General features: G+C 32.3%; 1 long non-coding RNA gene across 2 annotated transcripts; it reads left to right on the top strand.

Annotated features, from left to right (window-relative positions):
* The first annotated feature begins 404 nt into the window (after positions 1–404).
* Positions 405–2,408, top strand: LOC126740805 (uncharacterized). 2 transcript variants are annotated; one of them, XR_007662004.1, is made up of 3 exons: positions 405–561; positions 1,961–2,153; positions 2,213–2,408. It is a non-coding gene; the product is annotated as an uncharacterized LOC126740805 (long non-coding RNA). The 2 variants fall into 2 exon arrangements; XR_007662003.1 differs by having other exon boundaries at positions 2,203–2,408.
* The last annotated feature ends 14,954 nt before the right edge of the window (positions 2,409–17,362 follow it).

Below are 17,362 nucleotides of genomic sequence, written 5' to 3'. Positions count from 1 at the left end.
TGGCTATAATAAGAATATATTTTTGTCAGGCATAAAAATGGTCAATTCTCGTCCAATTAACCCGACCTTGTAACTTTAACTTAACTATGTGGAAAATAGCAATACTGTCCCGTCAAAGGGTTGCCACCCTGCATCTGTATGTTTTTTATTAAAATATAAAACTATTCTTAAATAGATTTTCGTTTAGTATAAAATAGCTTACAAAAAGATTAAATTTAGATCATACTACGCAGGTATGGGCGGACAAGACAATGACAAAGTTTTCGGTATTCGACACTGAGCTTTGCTCCACATGCTTGATTTAAATAGCTGTCAGCTGATCGAAGATTATGTAAATACGGCGACCAAAATACCACCAAGAGAAAATAGGACAGTGCGTGACATTATGGCCGTAAAGTGTTTTTCTTGAGTGCAAGGACGTTCATCTAATTTTAGTATTGGATTATTACGTACTTATAACTTATTTAACGAGATTTAATAACCGTTAAATGTTTTTAGCAAGTTTTTTGATACAGGTTTTAAATTGCTATAAGTTGAAATTTTGCAAAAAAAACTTCAATAGTAAGAAGGCATTAATTGTGTTTTGTTATTTCATAGCCACATACTTCTAGGAACTATGTCCAGTTTTTTTTTATTTAACTGGCTATAGGCATGAACTAAAGTAGAGTGAGGAGTAGGTCACTATATAATATGATACTCAGGCAATTTGGTTGAGCAATAGTCGCAATTGAGTTGAGCGATAGTATTCATATTACGATTAGATCTTTATAAACAGTTAAAGCAGAAAAACGCAAATATTACCGATAATTACAATAAGTATTAGCAATTATGAGAGCATAGTATGTTAATATTTTAAATGCATTTTTTCTAAAAAATATGAATGAGTCTAGCCACTATTGTTTTGTTTGTAATAGGGTATGATTATGGTTTTAAAAAAATGTAAATAATTTAACTTAGGATGATATTTTTATTCCGAAATCCGGAGTATATTTTCTTTTTGTTCTTCTTATACTTCGAGACCTTTAGGTCTGTTAATTGCAAAGGCTCATTCTGGTTGGTTATCCTGTGAGACAGAGTTCCAACTGTGTTTCTATCTCTTAGATGGTCTCTCTTCCGGTCGTCGGCCTGCTGGTTTTACTTCTTTAGCGTTGTATACTAGTCTATGTGGTTTGTCTATGTGGTTAAGCCATTCTGTTTATGTGATCACGCCAATATCTTCTTCTCTTCCTTCTCCATCTCACTATGTCCTCCATCTTGCATGCCTCTCTTATGTTGCTATTTGTCACCCTGTCTCTAAGTTTCTTTTACCTGTCTCATAATAAACAGGGCATCAGTTGTCGATCTATTTTTCCGAAATCTTTGTTGTTCATCTTTGTTTTCAAGAAGGTTATAAATTTCTATAAAAAAATGTGAATAAAATCTTATCTGTTGAATAGAAGTCCATATTTTGTAAGAGAATGTGTATATAAAGATTACAAAATGGGTCTTTATCTCCCAGAAAAATGCATGTAAGTCACTTAGGTAAATGTATTATGCATTTCGGCTGTGTAAACAGCCATCATCAGATACAGAACATTACAAAAAACATATACGTTCACCAATTCTTATTATAAATATATAAAATAAATATATAAAATTATAATGTTATAAAACGTGTATATGTTTTTTGTAATGTTCTGTATTTGATGATGGCTGTTTACACAGCCGAAATGCATAATACATTTACCTAAGTGACCTACATGCATTTTCCTGGGAGATAAAGACTTCCCCATTTTATAATCTTTAAAATCTTACCTATTTGGTGTAGCAGATTTGGCCAATACTTTTTGCGTAGAATCGTGTCTCAATATTTTGTGATAAAAGTTCAAGACAATTTTTTTATCTTCACTTCATAACCTAAAAATTACCATGCAGTGCCTGTAAAGTGGATGAAGCTAATTAAAAAATTTCTTACAAACAGCGACAGCTATAAAAAAAGCAGTCCATGTACCAAATACCATGTCAATGCATACATTGGCACAAAACGACCCTTGGAAGTTAGAAAAAAGGAGCACCAAAAGTGGACCCGAAAATAAGGAGTTTCCAATCAGGATTTGCAGAACATGCTTGGTCCAACGGCCACAACATACATTGCGCAGAAGCAAAAATGTTATGTAAGGAACAATTTCTTAAAGCAACGTACATATATCGCGTAAAATTAAGGAATTTACAGCCATCCCAGTGTCGAAATTCTCAACCACTGGAGACGTCTACTGTCAGGACTCGTGCACGATCTAATGCATTTTACTCATGACGGAAAGTTCCACATGACTACGCAGTGATTGATGTTGTTTACACTTGACTGTTGGAGATATACACCAACTGAAACGTCGTGTTAAATTGAAAAATAAAGGCATTGCAATTTCGAAGACTTAGTAATTACTACTGTACCGATATCTCCTACCTTTAAAATCACAATATTTTGTTACATAAACTAAAAATTATTCAGATTGACGAACCCTTAAGGTTCGTCATCTTGGTCCAAAAGCTACTTGTAGCTGATCGTAAATTGATTATTAAAATTGGTACTTTTTTTAAAAACTATTCAGGTTTCATCTAGAATGCATTCACATGCACGCACATGCATGCACTATAATGCGATTGGTGCATGCATGCACGCACTGCAGCACACCATAATGATATAGATGAATGCTTCACTATCTGCCTATTTTTGTTGTCTACCGATGATCTAAAATTAAGCTGTATAATCAAATGCCTTGAAGATTGTGACAAATTATTACAATATGATCTAAATAACTTAGTAGTTTGGTGCGAAAGAAATGATATGGAATTAAATCCAATTAAATAAAAAATTATATATTTTTTTTTGGGTCTGGAAAAAATACTATTGATTTCGAGTACCAGAACAGCCGCTATACCCTTGAAAGAATTTTTCTTTTTAAATATTTGGGTATCACTCAATGCAAATCTACAGTTTTCTTTACTTCGATAATGTTATCAATAAGGCTTTCCAGATGTTTGGTTTTGTTGTGAGGTGTACTCATTAAGACTTCACAAATACTACCGCTTTACAAAAACTCTACTGTGCCCTGGTCGGTTCTCGTCTGACGTATGTACGTATGTGTGTATGCTTCGTACGTACCATACACACTCCTTTCTGGAATGGGATACATATTTATGCTCTTCTACCAGCTGAACACATATTTTTAAAACAAATAGCATGTATATTAAATATCTTGAATGATTACAATGATGCAGATATAATTAATATGTTAAATATAGCTCCCATCACTATCCGCCTTAAGAGAAGGGATCTTATTACCCTTTACATTATTCTACAAGAGTAATCTTGAGCTTCAGAGCTACTTAAAAAAATCAATAGTCAAGCTCCACTGAGAATAACAAGAGCTACTAAAAGTTTTCACTACCAAATCAATTGCAGTAACTATGGTCTTAATAATTTCCTCACTAGAACAATAAGACAAGCAAACCAATGACATTGACCTTTTTTAATATTAGAGCAAATTCCTGGGTCAAGTTTTGGTAAACATAAGTTAGAACTTATTAATTATTATTACCAAATATGTTTTACTGCTGTAAATTTAAATGTTTAATACAAATGTAATTGGGTTTTGCCCGTTTATAAATATTAAAAAAAAATCCTTTCTTTATTGTTAGTTCAAAGTTTTTAAGCCCAAATTCATTAATACAATTATTATAATATTTAAATTAGGAGATAAGTATTATTGTTAAGCTTTTTTCTTTCGAATTATAGTAAATTATCTTATATAAGTTTCAATTATCTAATTTATACTTGCACAGAGCAGTTTAAAGCAGTGATAATTTCAAGTGGTGTTATAACAGCGCCCACTAAAGTCTATTATATATACACATTGATGATTTATATAACACCTATACTTTCAGTAAAAATTTTAATAATAACCCTAAAGAACAATGTTTAATAGAATTAGAAGTGGTAATGTATTTTATGTCCAAGCTAGGAAGGGGATTATAAAATTATAAATTTCGCTAAAATAATATCGTAAAATATCGTTTTGTTTAGTAGTGAAACTAGTTATTTCTTGAATGGCAATATAAATATAGATTTATTAGCTATAATAAAAAATTCCAGAAAATATATCACAAGGTTAAGATCAAGGTTAAAATTGACTCCAATAAATTATAATTATAATAAACTTTATTATTGCATGCGTATAAAATCTTGCAAGCTTAGTTCTTATAAAATAAAATAAAATATTTTTTTTTTAATTTCACGAAACGCTGTTATTTCGTATGCCGTTAAAAAATTTCTTTGCTGGAATCACGTACTGAAGCATGTAAAGCCTTTTCATTTCTTCTACTTTTTTCATGAATTTTTAGGATATTTATGCGGGATAAAGCGAATATTTTTATTGCTTAATTAAATCAAAAAGAAAAATAAAAATTAAAAAACTAAAACATCCTTGAAAAAATATCCATTATAATTTCTACTGGTTCCAAGTAAGAGAAGATACAAATTGAAAATTAAAAAATCTAACTTTTAAAAATTTTCGTTCAATTTATTATGCGTTTCTTTTTTTGCAAACAAATAAAACTAAAATATGACCAAAGGGGGGAGAAAGTAAACTCAAAGTCCAAGTCTCATAAATCAAGCGTCTATTAAAAGGTTACGCGTTTCGCCGCATTAGGGCATCATCAGACCTATTTAAATACAAAAACTACACACTGACTCACACTAACATAAATAAAAATATAAAATAAGTTTACACCATCGTGTATCGTTATTGACTAAAATATGTCAATTACGATATACTATACAGTGCATTTTTTTTTATCTCGGGTCATAGGGTTTTACGTGTAATATTTTCAACCCCATGTCAGAACCTGTTCTATTTAATCGATAGGATTGAAACTTGGAACAAGTGAAGTTTAAGTTAACAGACTTTAAAAAATCCCATTATTTTGCAAAAAAATTTGCGAGAAACCTATTTAAAATACGTTTTTCTGATGAAAAAGTTTGCTTTTTCTGCACCTTCATTACCTTTACACTTCAAAGCAGGTAGACAAATATCTGACAGTGACACAAAATAATTTCCTCAAAATCTCAAAAATATATTTTCAAAAATTAACAATAAACAAATAAAACCTTTCAAATAAATTGTTCAAAGTGACCTCCAAATTGAGCCAAACAAAAGCCCAGACAGTTGTAGAAATGTCTTTTAACATTTAGGAGCTGCCGGGGAGTAATGGTACGCGAAGCCTCGATAATTCTATTATGAAGTTCTTCGATATTGTTGGGTCTGCCTCTAACAATATCAAACACTTTCGATGATAGATAGCCTCAATAAAAGTTATCTAAAGGCGAAAGATCGGGGCTTCACGCCGGCCATTTAGATGGCCCAAAACGTCCAATCCAGCGTCCTGGGAACGTGGCATTTAAAAACTCGGTAACAGTCGCTGCACTATAAGCGGGGGCTCCATCATGTTCAAAATTATCCTGCCATTTTGAACAGCGTTTCCTAATGCGGGAATGACCTGAAGTAATTCTAAATATTCAGGCTACCCTCTATGAAAAATGGTCCAATTATTCGATCTCCAAGAATTCCTGCCCACACGTTAAGTTTCTGTCTTGTTTGGGTATGCGTTTTCTGGATGACGTGAGGATTTTATCGCGCCCATATTCGAGTATTTTGTTTGTTGACTGTACCATTTGTACAGAAAGTACTTTCGTCTGAAAATAGTATTTTGTTTGTAATTGTGGTGTCGTTGTTAATTCGTTCCATCCACTGTTCACAAAACTGCATTCTAAGAAAATAATCATTAGGCAAGAGTTCTTGAACATTTCTAACTTTAAAAGATTTGTATTTTTCTTTTCTGATTGCCTTATAGCAACTACTCCTACTTTTTCCGGTAACTTCAGCAAACTGAGTAAGACTATTTGTTGGATTTTCTTCAACGGCCAAGCATACCTCCATTTTAAATTCTTCGTCTACTACAGTTTCGGTTCTTTTTCGTTTTAAGTGAGAACTGGCGATGCATCCAATCGTAATAAATTTTTCATGAAACCGTTGTACAGTTGATCTAGACGGGACGGGACGGTTAGGATAAGACACGGCAAAATTATCTACCACTTCTTGCGCCGACATTCCTCTAATGTAGTTTGAAACCATCTCAATACGTTCCTCCGTAGTGTAAATCGACATTTTAAAGAGTTTTTGAACAATTTCAATGGAGCAATTTAAAAATTATTTTATGTCACTGTCAGATATTTGTCTACCTGCTTTGAAGTGTAAAGGTAATGAAGGTTACGAGGTGCAGAAAAAGCAAATTTTTTTTGATCAGAAAAACGTATTTTAAATAGGTTTCTCGCAAATTTTTTTGCAAAATAATGGGATTTTTTAAAGTCTGTTAATTAAACTTGTTCCAAGTTTCAATCCTATCGATTAAATAGAACAGGTTCTGACATGGGGTTGAAAATATTACACTTAAAATCCTATGACCCGAGATAAAAAAAAATGCACTGTATATAACAATAATAACTATAACTATATTTTAGTCAATAACGATACACGATGGTGTAAACTTATTTTATTTTATATTTTTATTTATGTTAGTGTGAGTCAGTGTGTAGTTTTTGTATTTAAATAGGTCTGATAATGCCCTAATGCGGCGAAACGAGTAACCTTTTAATAGACGCTTGATTTATGAGACTTGGACTTTGAGTTTACTTTCTCCCCCCTTTGGTTATAAGCTTAACTCTCTTTGAGAATAATGGATGATTATTTTGAAATCTAAAATATGTTATGACGTAAATTATGATATTTTGGATAAACTACAACAGCTTTGCTTAGAATGTCTTTAATCAAGATTAGCTGTAAATTATTACACAATAAATAGCTTAGTTTTTAAATCTAAGAAAACTAGATCTAAGTTATAGGCCTGATGGCCTCTGGATGCAACAAGGACGTAAAGGTGAATTAGAGACGACCTAAGCTTGAAGCTAAATTTTATGTCCTGTTATGGTTTCCTTGCAGTTAATGGTAGATCTCTGAGCGATAACCCTGGTCAGTTGACTTCCTGTAGTCAACTGGGTGTTAAAGTAACAACGATTTTTCTTTTGCAATAGTTGTGATCTGACTTCAAAGCTTGCAATGATGAAAATCAAAACTTTTTGTGAATTCTGGCATGCAGATTGCATCTCCCGCGTACCATATGTTAAATGAAGCCCAAACTATTTCAATCTATTGCAACAGGTAATGGTTTAATCAATAAAATTTCAGTAAAGGATTTAAATAATATACATAGAATATACAGGGTGGTTCATTAAGAATGAGCAATCTTTGAACTGGAGATACTACACACCAAAAGGTGGCGACTGAGCTTGATGAATAGTTTGTGATTGGGTTGTCTTCGATTTGGATATAATTCTAAATACCTTCTGGCTGCACCAAGTCCACTATAATTTGACTCAGCAAAAACGCAAATCATATTTCACTGGTGGCATATTCATTATGGCGTGGCATTTTCTTATTTTAGAATTTTTACTTCAAATAATACACTCTTACTTGTGACAGTAAAGTTGTCATATAATTTCGTTACATGAAAACTGATAAGTGGTGACATAAGCCTACTTGTCAATGTCAAAAAAAAAGAAAAAAATCAATGTAATAACGGTGGCTTAGGATTCTTTACGCTGAATGTTTAAAATGCAAATAACATAAAAACTGATAGAGTTGTAACATGAAGTAAACAAGAGTACCTTTTTTATTCAAAATTGAACTGCCTTTTAGATTTTCTAATCGTTTCAGCCATAACTAATTAGGCAAAAAAGATATGTTATAATTTACCTAAGTAACAGGATGTAACTAACGCCCTGTATAAATAATGCTAAATTCACCACAAAATTCTCATGTCAAAACACATAAAGTCGCCAATTTTCAAGACGATACTGCCTAAAATCACAAAATTATTAAGAAATTTCAAATTAAAATTCCAACTTTAAATACCCTGTATCTCGTAAACCTGTAACATTTGTATAAGACATGTTAAGCTCAATGGCCATATTTTGATGTGTAGTATCTCCAGTTCAGAGATTGCTCATTCTTAATGAATATGACCCTATATAATAACTTTTGCACCGAGGTTCACGAGATCTCTGAACATGTAGGCACGTCTTTTCTCCGAAATTCAGGATGTAGCGTTAGTGCGGGTATACACGATCCGGTTTCAACGGATGCCGTAGAAACGCTACGGTACCACATTGGGACAACACATAGGTTTAAATATGTAGTGTAGTGTAGTAGTATATAGTGTAGTAGTTAAACATGTGTGTAGTGTTAGTGCGGGTATACACGATCTGGTTTCAACGGATGCGATAGAAACGCTGCGGTACCGCATTGGTAGGACAACACATTGGTTTGAATAGGAGACGAATGCGTTAGCATCGCATCGACGGAAAAGCAACGCAGCTTGAAGTGCGGATACTGTAGCAACTCTTGGTTCGATGACCGATGTAGACTAGAAAGAAATAACGTAGAATACCAAACTTAACTTAGCAAAAATAATAACTTCTCGTCTGCACATCGACATCAGCCTATTGATGCTAAAAAAGTCTACTCCGTCACTTTGGCGCTTAGTCGATACCTTAAGGGAAATTTTGTTGGGCACAATTAAAATAAACAAGAATGGGAAAATCTTTTCACGCAAATTTATCCTGTGGCCAGTGTGAATCAATTTGACTCAATTCTTGATTCTGATATAAGAAGCCAGGAGCTTTGTCAAAATGCAAAAACAATAAAGCTCCAGGAAATAATTAAATTTCTTTTAAGTTTCTTAAAGCACTGCCAGAATACTACTCTTTTCAACAAAGTACTAAGGTTCCGGAGTTATGGTCTCGGATCCTTTAAATGCTTTTTGGAAAAAAATTATCCGAATAACTTGAATAGCTTCAGACCAATTACCCTAATTAACTACACCACAAAACTCACTCAAATTAAGAATGAAAAGATTATTAATATGGAACAAAAAACTAATACGGTGTTAGAAATACATAGCCGGTTTCGGAAGTGGCAGGGATGCATTGACAACATTTTTACTTTATAAGCGCTTATACATTCACTACATACATTCACATACTTCAGGTAACGCTTAAGCATCGAACAATTTTTGTGACTTTTCTAGATTTTAAACGCGCCTATGTGCTCTGGTATAAAGTTGTACAAATTGAAAGTAGGTTTGTTCTTACAGCAGTAAGAAACAAGTTTTCGACAAATAAACATGCGCAATAGAGTAAAATGCGTTCGCACAGAAACTTCTGATCGGTTTCAAACCAAAAGTTTGATGTTCTTACACAAATTTCTGATTGTCATCTGATAGTCAGACTTGTTTTCGGATTTATTTCAAGCAAAGTGTCAGAGAATTCGTGCAGCCAGTCAACGCTTATCTTCGGAATATGAACATAACCTCTAAATTGTTGTTTGTATTTTATCCTTTTGCATAGTCCTTGCTATTTGTTTTGAAAAATTATAGGATTAGTCTAAAAATAAACATTAAGGAAATGAGTGACTTTGAATCGTCGGAAGAATCTGATCAGAATTTTGTTGATTCCGAGTGTTGATTCTGACACAGACTTTTAAGGAAGATTTACTTTTACGAGAACTATTTTGATGTAACTGTGTCCCAATTTAAAAGAATATAATAATAGAATATTTAATAGAATATAACTATTACTATTATAGAATTTCTTGACCATTTTATAGTAAGCCCGGAAGTAATCACACAATCTTAAACTCTATTAATAATATACAGCTATTTTAAGGTTGTAGTGTAATTTTTTTTTGTTTATGTTTTATTTATTTTTCCATTTCCCACTGGCATAAAAAAAGTGAGGTTATTTTTCTTCTCCACTCAAACCGTATTTGGTGTTCGCACAGACGGTTTCAAATCGATCAGAAGTTGTAATATTTTACGCATACGCATCAAGAATAGTTTGGAAACAGTTTTAAACTTGTAAGAAATTTGCAGTGAGAACAAACCTAGTGAGTGCTAAACTTATTGCAGTACTTCAAACCCTTTAGGGCAAGGCTTTTATGAAGGTTAGGACTTTGGACAGGCTGACAAAGGACTTTATAATCTCGAAGAATTTTTTTAAACTGCAGATGTACGTGATATCAACGTATAGAAGAAAAAATAAAAATAATGTTGTTTTCGAAAAATGAGCAGAAGCTATTGGAACTTACCGCTTGATATGGTACTGGATATATAATAACGGGCCCATTCATAAAGAATTACAAATACTTGATTTGTTTTTTTTTTCTTATCTCACCTTATTAAATATTGTTATATATTATAAACAAATTTAAAATGTAAAAAATTCAGAAAATCACACATTTACGTAAATAATTGCAATGTTACAAAATACCATTATATAAACTATAACAAGATTTAATGAGGTGAGATAGAAAAAAAAACAAATAAAGTATTTGTAATTTTTTATAAATGGGCCCGTTATTATACAAGTTGGGGCACAAAGAGTGAACGTTTTTAGGACAGATACTGATTGACCATTAGAAAAGGGAGGGTTAGATTACATTCAGTGCCTTGACTCAAAGCATTTCAAATCAATTCAAATTCGGCTTAATAGGTCCCTATTTTTTTATGAAAATGGGGACACTGTTTTAGTAACGTTCGTCTGAACGTTTCGTTAATATGGTAAACACCTTCTTTATCCCCAAGTTAGAAAGAAGACCGTGACCGTTTGTCATTTCAGCAAGATGGAGCCACGGCACATACCACCAGGGTATCTATGTCAGTTGTTTGTCCTTTGTTCCAACAATGTAATTTTAAGAGTCAGTGACGTTTTATGGCCTCCTCAGTCCCCAGACATGTCCAAGTGTGATTTCTTTTTATGGGACTACCTCAAGTCCGATCTATGAAAATAATCCTCGTACATTATATGAATCATATGCTTGCATCATATGCATCATATGCTTAATATTCTTTTCCACAACTGAAAATCCATCTGAGTATTATCAAATGCTATAACTTTGTGTATGTTGGTCGACCAATAAATTTTCCCCAAAGCAAAATGATTTTATAATTATTTCAAAAAAATCCTATTCCTCTGCCGCACCATGTATATAGTACCATATCATTTTTAAAGCAAAGAGTTTTTATACATCAAATTAACAATCAAATATAAAGAATTTAATAAGACTTTTACCATCAGCTTCGATAACGGAGTAACTTCTTTGCATCACATCTCCGTCTCCAGTTTCAGATTGGCTATTGCTGTCTCCGGTGAGACCATCTTGAACGTTGTATCCATAGCTGTATTGGGGGTGGGGGTCATATTCTTCGGCCGACGCTGCTACAGTTTTAGCTACTGGGGCGGCCGAGTATGCTAGAGCTGGGGCGGCAGAATATGCTAGAGCTGGACTACCAAAGGAGCTGAGTAAGCCGCAGGTAGTAAGTTGCCTGCACGAGTGATGGTGACGACAGTAGCAAAAATGCCATTTTTATTATTTGTCTTAAGCTGTTAATACTCGATTGATTGTTGGATTGCTACTGATTGTCGGATGGTCAGTATGCCCATTTATATGAGAAAAAAAAGACGCAGGGTGTCAACGATTTATTTTTATTTTATGGTTTCTGCATTTCCTAAATAATGCCGATTACTGAAAATAGGTACCTGTGGGTTTTCTGACATGAGAAATTTGAATTTTTTCTTAATTCAGCTCCCACTCCCCTATAGAAGGCGCTATCCACGTATCTTTTATTAAAAATTTTTAAAGAAAATTGAACAGACGAACACTAAATAAAAACGGAGTAAAAAACGTATTAAAAACAACAATAAAAAATGTTCACCTCTTGACCGTATGAACGCATCCAATCTTCAGTACACCTATAGTCATATTCTACAGTAAAATAGGTAAATCCTTTTCAAAAAAAAAGAGGCATTTATTTCCCAATTATGCAGAAAAAAAATTACAGGTTTGTTACCCAATTACAGGAAAGAATTAAAAAAAAAATACCAAAATATCTATTAAAATTAAATATCAAAATGCTTAACATTCTATGTACTTAAACAGACTATCTTCAAATATCAGACTATATACATAATAGAAAGACTCTGCATCACCTATTTACTTTATCCTTTCTATAATGGACCTTAAACTATCAACAAAAATATCGAACCGTTCATGTAAATTATTATTAATATAATTCTGACACATTATATTAATAGGGGATTTAAACAAAATATTAGTCATAGCGGGATTTAAATAAAATAATCTAAAATGCCTAGAGTTTATTCTTGGTACCCGAAAATTTAATCCAGGCAAAAGGGTGGGACAGTCAATCTTGTTATGAATAAGGTTATATAAGAATTTTATATAAAGAATTTCTCTTCTTTTTGCTAAGAATATAATATTAAATTTATTTAAGTATAATTGACTATCCAAACCTCTGGCTGGAAAGACACCTTCCTCTCTAAACCAGAGATACTTCATAAACTTGCGCTCAATAACATCTATCAGGTATATATATATACTTATATATACTTGTATATATATACCCTATGGTATCACCAAATTAGAGATCCGTATTTTTGAGCGTATGTAAGACATGACAAGTAGTTTTTAAGTATTAATATTTTCAAAATGCCGACAGTAAGATAAATAAAATCCAATAATTTGGCAGAGTCAGAAACTAGTTTTGCTACATGCTTGGCCAAACTTAATTTCGCATCATAAGTGATTCCCAGATCAATCAGCTCATCCACTCTGGCTAACACAATATTATTTGCTCTATAGTCAAAATTGATTGGCAACAGTTTTCTAGAAAATGAGAGAATAGAACAGTTATTAACATTTAAATATAGTTGACATTGCACCAATTCTCTACTTTATTAAGATTTACCTAAAGGAATTCGCAATCGTCTTCAGTATCTATTTTTCTGAACAATTTTATATCATCCGCAAACAGTAAACTCTGACAAGACAGTAATTTGGCAAGATCGTTTATAAATAATAAAAAGAGAAGCGGGCCCAAATTAGATCCTTGCGGAACTCCCGAGAACACTTCATATATATAGGAGACTTAAAGCCTTCATATTCAACAAATTGTTTACGACCGCGTAAGTAAGATTTTATTAAAGCAACTAAATCCTTAAAAAACCAAAAAATTTTAGCTTTTGAAGAAGTACAAAGTGGTCAATTTGGTCAAAAGCTTTGCAGAAATCAAGGTATATTACATAAACCTGACCTCTATTATCCAAATGCTGACACAAATACTTATTTAGGCAAGCCAGATTTACTGTACAGGAGCGATTTTTGACGAAACCAAATTGATTAGGCGCTATGTCTAATTTGACATGGGCATATATTCTATTACAAAGAACTATTTCCAAAAGTTTGGAGAAATTACATCAAGATCGATATAGCTCTGTAATTTTGAATGACTAATTTTTCGGTCTCTTTTTGAGTATCGGGGATATTCTTGCAGTATTCCATTTATCGGGAAATCCTGTTGAAGACAAGATAAGATTAAATATGTGGACAATAGGCCCTGACAAAACGCGAATCCAATCTTAATAATGACAAGGCTGGTACTCCATCGGTACCGAAGGTCAACTTACTTTTTAGTTTATTAGAGGCGGTGACAATTTCATCTTCCCAAAAACTATAAAAGTAATTTAAGAGAGTTGTTAATAGTCTGGCTCAATTCAATACCAACATTAATACTTAGTGGGTATGACTTAATACATACGCTTTGAAAGAAAGTTCCAAATGCATCAACAATTTGCTGTGGATCTTTTATTGTACGATCCTGAAACAGCATTACTCCGGGAATACGTGAAATTCCTTTCTTATTCTGCACATAGTTCCAAAAATTGGAGGAGTCTACATTAATTCGATTTTCGACTGTTCGAAAAAATTCTAAAAAAGCAATCCTAATTTGTTCTTTAATATTGTTTCGAACTATTTTAAACTAATTTTTTAATAATGAGTAACGATAATAAGAAACGATATATCTCGCTATTTAATCTTACTGAAAGGAAAAATAGACCTATCAAATCCCAGGATTCCTGCCCACATGTTAACAGATAACTGTTCTCGAAAATGTGGTTCCTGTATTGTATGTAGGTTTTCATTTGACCACGTCATAATGATGGTTATAAAAACTACATATTGCGTTACGTGAGAAATTTGCTTTGTCGGTAAACAGGATTAGATTTTCAAATAAAGGATTTTAAATGAGGCATTGGAAAAAACAACGGCGAAAGTTTATACGTAAGGGAAAGTCACACAGCAGCAGTGTCTGAACTCTTTGAACATGATAGGGATATATAAAAAATTGTCAATTGAAATTTGCCATACCACGAAATGATAAATATTTAACTTACATTTTAACTAATAGACCATAAAAACGCATCCATTTTTATCACTGCATTATTTGCAAGAACTTTTTATATTAAATAAGAAAATGTCAAAAACATTTTTCTTATTTTATCTTTTATTCCTATAATTTTTCCTATTTCAACAGGTTGTGTGTCCAATGGAATTAAACCAAGATCTCTATCCGGTCAATTCATAACCTAACAAATAAAAACTGGTTCAGTTGATTGGAAAACTAAATGCATGTAGAAAAAACATCTAACTTCTTAATAAATTAAATTAATTTTGACAACCTGAAGAATATATGAAATTACAAAAAAGTGGTTTAAATGCCTGGAGCATGCTTCAGATTTTTGGAAGAAATTAACTCTTAACTGTCTTTAAAGAAATAAAAACAAATCTTAATTGTTTGAAAGAAATAGCAAATATCTTGAATAAGCCTGAAAAAAATTGTAAATATCTCTAGCTGGATAAAAAATTGCTTAAAATACTGAAAATTCAATAATGACTTACAAAAAAAAAAACAGTTAAAAATGTTTGAAGCTATTTCTTTGGAAGTCTTCTGTGGCTACTTTCCTGTGACCAGCTTTCTCAAATGTTCCTGTTTCTCTTAACCTAACGTAAATTCATAAAGTTTTTGAAGTTGAAAGTGTGTGATTTTGATAACGCTCCTGATACAAACGTCTAGCTTCACAAGCATTTACAATTTTACATTACGTAAAAAAATGCATGTCAGCATTTTCAGCATTAGTAAAATTTACCATTTAAGTAAAATTTCGTTTATTGATAACCTACTACTCAGCTGTACGTTAAAATAGTATTAGGTTTGAATTTTTGTATAACAATACAAAAAAAAACACATTGACTATCCTAGTTATTGTTTTTTTTCCTTATTAGAATTGTTTTAGTTTTTTAAAAGGCGTGCATCTATTATTTTTAAACTCAAATATTTCGGAAACGGTTGCTCCCTATCGATATCTAATAGAGTACCCTTTTCGCATAAATATGATAAAGGAACTCATTTCTTTGATCAAAAATATAGTACAAAGTTGTACTTTATTTGTTTTTTTTTTCTTATCTCATCTCATTATATATTGTCATACATTTAAATAAAAAAAACTGTAAAATGTCAAAAATTCAAAAATTCACACAACTATATAAATAATTGCTAAATGCCACATTGCAGTGCTGTTGATAAATCCAATTGATTTGGAACCTCTAATGAGTTGATAAAAAGATAATTGTTGCTGTGTTTGTTGACTTTAGTAAGGCTTTTGGTGTGGTGGATATAAGATTATTATTGGAAAAACTATATAAATTTTAGATAACACTAATGGTGATCTTATAACTAATGAGTATGGAGTCCCTCAAGGCTCTGTTTTATGTCTCTTATAGTATTGCCTGTATGTACTTAGTCTTAAACTTGCAAACCTACAGGCAAGGTACTTTACTTTTGTCTTATTATACAGAGGTACAGGGTGTCCCATTAAGAATGTTCCTCGGCTGTATCTCAGGCCTCAATAATCGTAGAGCGTTGAGAAAAAAAAAAGTATAAAAGTGGCCCAAAAAAAATAGCTGGAAAATATTTTGAAGTTCATTGGTCAACCGCTAGAGGGCGTTCTAGCTACTTAAAAAGTTTAAAGTCTATTTTTTCCAAAAAACCTTTAATAACTTGCATCCCAAAATATTATCGAAATAATCTACAAAGTATTCCTGACAAAAATGTTTTGACAACCATTTCTGTCAATTGTCAAATAAAGTGGTGGGGAGAATTTCTATCTTAAATGAGAAAAATCGTAAGAAGTAGGCTTTGGCTGCACCGATTTTTTTAAAACAACTTTTATTTAAAAGCTCTTTTATTGCTTTATTTTTCTATCAAAAAGATATTATTGGAAAATTTTCTTAAAACCCGCTAGGGGGCGTCTACTTCTAACTTACGCTATTCGAATGATTACTTTAAGAAACTCAAATGCAACCATGTGTGTTTTTTTACGGTGTTAAGAGCGGAGAACAAAGCTTAATAATTTAGTAAAAACCGCATTTTGATATCACGTCTCTAACTAAAGTTACAAAAAAAAATGTGTTCATTAGAAAGTGAAAACATCAAATATGGTCGTTAAGTTCTATTTACCAGCCGGGTTAAAAAAACTGGTGTCTAAATGAATCTTTGTGTAAAGAAACAATCTTGGTATAACAGCTCTTTATTTATACACAATTCCGAAAGGTGGCGTTTATTTACACTTCTTTATAAAGGAGTTTCAGCGGGAATAAATCTATTCAGTATGGGAAAACTATGCATAGGAACGTTTTAAATTTTTGAACAACACAGCAACAAATAATACCACATGATGTGCTAAAATAAGTTAAAAGAATAATATTGAAAACAATACAGCAACATATTAGTTGTGTTCATAAAGGAACTAAAAATTAGAGTTTATATAAGACTATCGGTTAGCACTTTATTCGAGTATAAATACATAGGTAATTAAATTATGCCAATTTTAATAATAAGTTGGCTTTACATTTGTTTAAAAAACAAAAAGGCCGGTGACAACTCTGTGACAGCTGCTTAAAAGTTTTCGGTGGTCCTATAAATTTAGTTATTTATTTCGATCAGAGTTTATTCTTTGACTTTAATTTAAAATGCGTCTGTCTTTGCAAGAGTCGGTAAATGTTATCAATTTTTTTTATGAATGTTTTGAAAATGCTACTATAGCTGCAAGGCTGTATGCTCAACGTTTTCCTCAAAACCGGCGTCTGAGTAGAGGCATATTTCTTCGTTTGGCCCGTCGTTTTCGAACAACAGGTAGTGTAGTCCATCCAACCTACCGTAGACAAGGTCGCAGGAGAACAGAGGAAAACATAATAAATTGTTTGGCCTATGTAGAATTTGATCCGCACTTAAGCATCAGAACTATTTCAGGCGATTTAGGCATACCTCGTTCTGTAGTTCACAGAATTTTGCA

The sequence above is a fragment of the Anthonomus grandis genome, chromosome 9 (genome assembly GCF_022605725.1).
Source record: "Anthonomus grandis grandis chromosome 9, icAntGran1.3, whole genome shotgun sequence".
NCBI lineage: Eukaryota > Metazoa > Arthropoda > Insecta > Coleoptera > Curculionidae > Anthonomus > Anthonomus grandis.
The sequence above is the reverse complement of the archived record's forward strand: the minus strand, read 5'-3'. Positions and strand labels throughout refer to the sequence as shown.